The following is an 8,065-nucleotide window of genomic DNA, read 5'->3' on the forward strand; positions in this document are numbered from 1 at the left end:
CTTCTTGTCTTTTGTTGCCGACAAGACACTCTTGAAAAATTCCTTGTTTTATTTTCAAGGGGCTTTCTTAAAAAAAATAATAATAATAATTTGGACAATAAAACATTAATTATGTTGAATATTTAATTAAAATTATTAACTTGATGTAAAAATTAAGTTGATTTCCACCAAAAAAATGGGATGTTCTCATTTTAGATGTGAAATATGTTAATTTGATTAGAATTTGATTTCATATATGTAAATCAAAGTTACTGGGGCAATATTTAAAATTTTATTTCACATGTCCGACTCAAAATTTTGTAATATTTTTATGAATAGTACTTAAAGATTTATTATTTTAAAAAATAAAATTTATCGTAAAAAAATAAAAAAAAATAAAAATTTCTACTGAACTACTTGATGCTGCTTAGTGAAAGAGTTTTTTCAAAATCAGTCACACAGACTAATTTTCATAGCTACGTAGAGTTTGTACATAATATTGAATCATTCCAAAATACCAAAAAATTGAGATAAAATGAATGTGTATAAAAAAAATTATTGAATTTCAAGATTTTAAGTTTTTATATCAACTATGCATCGCGATCTATCACTTAATTTATTAATAGAATCAATGACTTATGTTGAGAATCAAAAGTAATTGATTTTAATATTTTTTTTAAAAAAAAAAATTAGGGTTGTTTAGCTTAAAGTTTCAAATATGAAAAATCAAAATTCACCCATCTTAATATATAATTAAACCAGTGTTATCATGCCGCGATTGTAGTGGGTGTATGCGCGTAGTAGGCAATAAGCTTTGTTTTTTATGGAAACTTGATAAAGAAAGAATTATAAACATTTTAGATTTTTAGTATTAGGATTAAACTATATTATTTAATTAAAAGTTAAAACCAGTAGGTAGGTTCTGAAATCATACATATACATATATATATATATATATTTGAACTAATTTAATATTTCAGAATTTATTTTAAAAAATAATGATAAATAATAATTAATTAATATATAGTCGTAATAAAATCTTGTTAGTTTCAACTTCTAACATGATGAAATGATAACAAACGGTATCCGACTGATATATTTTATATAAATTTTAAAAATTACCAAATCGATAGTATGTGGCGGATAAATAACTATTTTTATTAAAATTAAATTAATATAATAATATAAATAATAATTATTTATTTTATTAAATATAAAAATTTAATTTAATTATGTATAATAATTATTTATTTAAATATAAATTTAATTTAATTTATATATTTTTATTACATATTTCTTATATATTATTTATTATTACAAATAATAAAATAGAAATAAATTATTAATTTAACTGAAAATACAATCATACTATTTTTTTATCCAAACAAAGCAACTGCCATTAATGCATATAAATATACAATCATTTAAATATAATTTTTTTTTTAACATTCTCATCCTGTATTATTATCATCAAATCACTATTATTGTCATACATTAATTATCAATCACTAAAATTTATCAAAATAAATTTTAAAATGTATTAATTCTATTAAACCAAAAAGTAAAATAGATACTTGAATTAATTTCAGAATTAATTTTTTTTTTAAAAAAAGTATTATTTTTACTAAATCAGTATATTAATAAAATTGGAATCTGGAAAGTAACTTTGATTGATAATTTTGTAAAGTTTTAATTAGGATGTGGCACAAATGATAAACCTCTTTCTTACTATTAGCCGGTGGAACTCTTCTTTCTTTTAATTATGTACATAACTCAAAATTCTTATTTACTTATGTTATAATTGACTATAAATTTTTAAATTATTTAAAATCAAGAAATTAATACATTATAACAACTAATATTAAAAGATGTGTAATTGGAAAACATCATGAACTCTAATTTCTTCTATATATATATATATATATATATTTTTTTTTTTTTTTTTCTTTCTTTCTTCAATATTCATTTGCAAGGTTATTTTCTTCTAGTGCAAATAAGAGCTCCAAGAAAAAAAAAAACAAAAAAAAAACAATAGAGAAAGGAGCAACCTGAGTGCCCCAACAAAATAGTTTTGAGCTTAATTCCTAATAGATTTATTAGGAATTAAGTTTATTAAAAGTATTGTTTCTACCTAAATAATTAACAACGCAAGGGGGGGTTTGTTCTACCTAATCCAAGGAAAAAGAAAGGTATCTCCCGTTGCTTATGAAGAAGACCTTCTTCCCTTTATTTTTTTTTTTTAATTTATTTTTCTGGTTATAGGTTTCAAATCTTCGTCTAGTACTATGTTGATATGGTAAGATGTAAATCGTCCTCTCTAAATACTCACCCTTTATTCTAACAATGTGTTTTATGATATTGCAAATCTAATCACTACTAGTACAAATTTTTACCACCATTGAAAGATCTTAAACAACAACATATCCTATCATCAACTATAATCATTTAAGTAATATAATTATGATACATGCTATATATATATATATATATATATTCCAGACACCCATAAAAGATAGAGAAAAAAAAAAAGAACAAAGCTCAAATTTATACTGAAGAAGTCGACATGTTTTATTTTACTTGAAATACAATTATAATCGTAGTATCAATTTGTGTGCTTGGTGTGTAGCAGCCCCGGTAATTCAAAAAATAAAAATTATATTATAAATATTAAATGCGAAAGCGAGATCAAAATTTCAGTTAACATCCCTTACACGAAAACCAAAAACGTACTTAAAGTATAAAAAATTAAACTAAGTAAGAGAGAAACTCAAAAATAAAACTATGAGTATGACTACAGAGTCTCTAAGCATCCCCTTCGTCATCCTCCTGCGGAACGGGTTCGGGAAACATGTCTTCCTGATTTGAAATGGTTAAATAAGGAGTGAGCTACACTAGCCCAGTAAGAACATCACGATATCTCACCGTCACGGAGGTAAATGTGGGTAGAAAAACACAAAAGACCAATGGAGCATGATTTGCAACAAATCCTTTTATTTATGATAAAACATTTACCATCCACTTACATCGGTGGAATTCATGAAACAATATAAGAAAACAATAACATTATCACAAACATGGAATAATATAAGCTGTAAAACATAGCACTTATCACGCCTTTTGTAATTCAATCATTATACAACATATTCTTTTCTCATTTACCAGCCTACTAGTATCCATGGGGGTCCATAGGGGTCCCGCTACCCGTTAACCTTTAACATTCATAATCAGTTTCCAGGGCCGTCCCCATACCCCGTCCGGTATGGGCGCCAAAACCATAAACCTCAATACCCCGTCCGGTATGAGGGTGAAACGGGCCGTCCCCATACCCCGTCCGGTATGGGCGCCAAAACCATAAACCTCAATACCCTGTCCGGTATGAGGGTGAAACGGGCCGTCCCCATACCCCGTCCGGTATGGGTGCCAAAACCATAAGATCTCCATACCCCGTCCGGCATGTGAGACCACAATCCCGGTAGGGTTTCCTACGGACCCGGTCCGTCCACCATCTCCCAGGATATCTAGTCAGGCTAACCCCATCATACAATTATCAGTCTACATAATCTTTCATTTTCCTTTTCCTCAATAAGCATCATCAATTCACATTTAAGAAAGCAAATCGTAATTCATGCCAAACAGACAACATACAGCATCAGTTCTTCAGTCTTTCAACCCATAAATAAATAAAACAGTAATATATGCACTCGAAACTATAAAATGAACACATCAAACCTCATAATGCATTTAAAGCTGTAAAACAAGCCAAATAACAGTAAATCATAAATCACACTAGACTTGGGCTCCATTAGCAACCTTAAGCAATTTCACACATGCGTTAATTCAAGAAATACCGTTTTATCATTTTGAACTTTAATACCGTGATAGGAAATAAGGTGAGGGGTCCTTACTTGTTTTCGGGATCCGAATACGATTCACAGTGCGCCTACAAGCCGTCCCTAATTTTCCCTGAATTTTTTCCGGGGAACTGAAACACACTAACGGTACCTGCACGTGTTCCAAAAAAAAACCCAAATTAGGCCCAGGGCCTCTTTCGGCCCAAATCGCAACTCCGTCACGGCGGCTCCGCCGTGCTCCGGCGACGGCGCCGCCGCTGGCGGCGGCGAGTTGCCTCGGGTTGGCTGTTTTCGGCCGAATTCGGCCACACTCGCATCGGTTCCTGTGAGAAAACAACCCTAGGGCCCTCGGGGGGCCAAAAAAATTACGAAAAACGGAGCTTACCGGCGGCGGCGCTCTCGGGTGCGGCGGCTCTCCGGCGAGGTTCGTGTTTTGGTGATTCGGCTCCGGTCAACCTGTAGAGAAAAGAATGGTGATCACGATGATATAAAAATTGCATCAAACGGAGGCCGGGAAGGGCCTCGTCGGAGGCAAAAACCGAGAGGGGGCGCGGCGGCGCCGCTGGTCTTCGGCCGCGTATTCCGGCCGTTTGGCCGGGATTTTGGCTTCGATTTGGCCACAGGAGGAATCAGCGTGGAAAAACGAGTCGGGGGTATGAAATTTACCTCGATCAGCGGTCGGAAATTTCCCCGGTGCGGCGGCGGGTGGCGGCGGTCGGCCTCTGGTTCGTCTTCTCCGGCGAGCGGCAGGCGGCTAGGGTTTGTGGTCTGGTGTGGGGGTTCTATTTATAACCCCTTGCCTTTTGATCTCAGCCGTCCATTTTGTTTTAATCTGGGCCGTTCGTTTTTGATTGAATCTGGGCCGTCCGTGCAATTGTATCTGGGCCGTCCGATCGCGCGATTGATCTGGGCCGTCCAATCGCGCCCACGCGGATCGCCAACGTGGCCCGTTCAGGAGCGACGTGGTCTTGCCACGTGGCAGGCCCCGGTTGGCCGGGCCTGCCGACGTGGCTTTTTTTTTTTTTTTTCTTCGGTCCGGGCGCTACATGATGCCTAAAATATGAGACAAACTTAAAGCAACACATGAAGAAACCAAACAAGTAAAATAATATAAAAATAAGTTATCAATACATAATAATGAACTATTTAAGATACAAAAATAAAAAGTGTTAATGAGATGGCTATTGAGTTCACATATGATTGCACATCTTATTGTAGCACTCCGTCAAGAAAATACTACTGTTATAATGCAAGGTGCAGTAGCCAAAAGGAAACTGCGCTACCAAAAAACAAAAAATTCTCTACAAAGATGAACTCAATGGTAGAGATCTTATGTTTACTATAATCAATAAACTATTTCCTAATCCAAAACAACTTAAAATTATTAGAAAATAACCTCAATCAAAAATGATTTTTAAGTTTGATAGCGACGTAAAACTTACAAGCTAGGTTTGCAGTACTCGTTTAAAGTCTTATTCTGCATTCCAATCCTAAATAGATGCTTAACTTGAAGCAATAGATAATAATTTAGCTGATCTAGTTAGACGTATTGCTGGAGAAAGTATAGAACGTGGGACTTAGTATCCCGTAAAGCTTACTTCTCCAACAGCAACTTAATCAGGCGTTCTACTAATAAAAAATTCTAGACAATTTTCACGGTTCCAAACATCACACACCTATTGTCCTCATTCTGCTTTCTCTGGGAATCCGTACCTTTTGAGTATCATAACCTTTTTGGCAAACAAATACACAAATTACATGCTAAAACTGGACCAAAATGGCAATCAGTAGTGTAGATTACAAATTATACTTTTTATTTAAAAAAAAAAAAAGATTACAAATTAGCTGCTGACGTTTATTGCAAGGCAAATAAATTTAATAAAGATAATATATCTCACCCTCATATGCCTATATCCAAAGCACTCAAGTAAAACAATTTAAACATGGTAAGAAATGTTCTTCAATGAAGGAAAAACAATTTAAACATGGTTAAACATCTAACCACAGAGATTCTTCAGAAAGATAGAATTTTAAAGTTCTAATATAATCACAAACTTACAGTTTAGTCACAAAAACAAATGACATTCGAAGAACTTTAGTCTTGTGCATTCGTCAAAAACATTAATGAGTTCATAGCCATCGGAGCTTCTATGAACTGAAGCCAACAACAACAAAATACCAGCCAAATAACAAATGATCAAACTCAAAATGACAACGAACTTTTCCTTAAGCAAGGGAAGGCCGTAATTATATTTTAACATACCCTTAATTCACATAAGCCATTTTACAGTTTATCTAAACCAATCAATACATCAATCGTGCTAACATCATTAAGCAAATCTCATGAAACTCAAATAAACCTTCATAGGAAAATGTCAACGGACTGGTTGTTAGCCCAAACCAACAAAAAATGCCAGTAGCCCTATTATGCGTTACAGCACACTCAAAAGCTGATTACTCAAACGAAGTAGCAAGCCATTAAACAGAAAAACATTTTACTTAGATATGATCGATTCCAATAGAGGGACTATGTTCGAAATGCATGAAAAGCTGTTTTTAGTTTGCAAAGGGGAAGGAACTATGTTCCCTACAATATCACTTCACTGAATTAATTAGATAACCAGGTAAAGAAACAAATCAGAAACAAACAGGAGTATATGCACAAATTTATCTGTTAATCACACAAGCACAGACAGCTGTTTTAAATAACTTGGAAAAAGAAAAAAATTACAGGACAATGCAGCTATTGTTAGAAAAAACCATAAAGAAAGACATCCTAGCTACTCAGCACAAAAGCCTAACAATTCAAGTGCCCGGCCCATTAAAATGATGTGGAAGAAAGATTATTTCTTGAATTGAGCTTTAAACCACGCTCTGTGGGTGAGAAAAGTAAGATAAGAAAGTAGGGAGGGGAAAAGGAGAAAGCTAGAAGGAAAAAGAAAGGATCATGTTTTCCGTGAGTTTAATAAAAAGAGGACAAGCCCAGAAATTGTTGCCGACACCTTTTTGTTTTCCCATATGCGCCAACAGTATTGCCATAATTTAATCATTAATATTCTTCTGCTACAATTATCAATACGTTAGTCGTGCCAACACATCTTCAGCCATTTTATTTGACCAACTAATTGCTTCTGCCACTGAAATTATGCCGTAGCAAAAATGAAAAATACCCAAAACATGTCTTTCTATTTTCTATTTTCTTCCCTCCCTTTCCTTTGAAAGAAAAATTAAATTTAGAATTAAAAACAAATATATTGGAACTGACTATTACTTATTTTCTAAATAAAGTAAATTATATGCTTCTATTTGTTCTCTTGCTTCTAAAATCTCTGTGTGTGTCAAAACGAATAACCACAAACAAAATCAGCAGCTTAAAAGTTCAATAACCATGAACAAAACCAGCAATAAGAAGATTGTGTCCGAACTAATAAATCAATAACGAAATTCAAACGAACCAACGTGAATAGAAAAAACCAGTTTCCATAAAACAGGACAAGATCTGTGGCTAGATACTAAAATGATCTGAAGAACATTGAAAGCAATATAGATCCACAAATAGACACAATCTAATCAATTACGGATACAGATTTATTCTTCAACTAAATCAGATTTAAAACTATACATATAAACTAAAAAAAAAAAAAAATGAAATGCTCCAACCTGAGATCTGAAAAGTAACGGGCAAAAGCACGAGATCCATGCAACCTTTCACCGCGGTCTCCGATTCAGTTGATGCAAGGCGGGATCCAATTCGCTGCAACCAATTAAGAAAGACCAGTTTGGCATTAAATAGAAGATTTGAAAGTAGATCACTGCCAATCAGTTCCCGACCTGCACCAAGCGAATTAGAGACTGCCGGTAACTGAATCAATCTCCTCTCCGATGGAGGCTTAGAAACAGTAACAAAATTGTGTAGGTACTAGTTTCTGTAAAACAGAGGTAGAAGGACATAAAAAGTAGTAGCCAGGGAAGATGTTTATAACCCTATCAACGAGCTGCGGGTTGAGTTAGCTGAGGGTTATTTATAACGGACACAGACGAATAAGATCACGACACGTGTCCCCAACGCAGACCCCGGGTAGTGGTTTGGTGACTTAGTTCCCTTTCTTTTTGAAAATACGGTTTTCTGGTTTCGGAAATCGGGATTGGATTTAGGCAAAAATTACGAAATGGCACGAAGTGGTCTACGTGGAGGTACAGTACTTGCACGTGCGCGTGATCTGCGGCTACCACGT

At 34.1% G+C, this 8,065-nt stretch overlaps 1 long non-coding RNA gene across 2 annotated transcripts; it reads right to left on the reverse strand.

Annotated features, from left to right (window-relative positions):
* Nucleotides 1-2,617: 2,617 nt before the first annotated feature.
* LOC148266761 (uncharacterized) lies at nt 2,618-7,831 on the reverse strand. Of its 2 annotated transcripts, XR_015817900.1 has the most exons (5): nt 7,491-7,831; nt 4,497-4,883; nt 4,216-4,286; nt 3,885-3,981; nt 2,618-2,835 (listed from the first exon to the last, which is right to left on the reverse strand). It is a non-coding gene; the product is annotated as an uncharacterized LOC148266761 (long non-coding RNA). The 2 variants fall into 2 exon arrangements; XR_015817899.1 differs by having other exon boundaries at nt 2,618-3,981; nt 7,491-7,830.
* Nucleotides 7,832-8,065: the final 234 nt, after the last annotated feature.

The sequence above is a fragment of the Carica papaya genome, chromosome 3 (assembly GCF_054855325.1).
Source record: "Carica papaya isolate Zhongbai chromosome 3, ASM5485532v1, whole genome shotgun sequence".
Lineage (NCBI taxonomy): Eukaryota > Viridiplantae > Streptophyta > Magnoliopsida > Brassicales > Caricaceae > Carica > Carica papaya.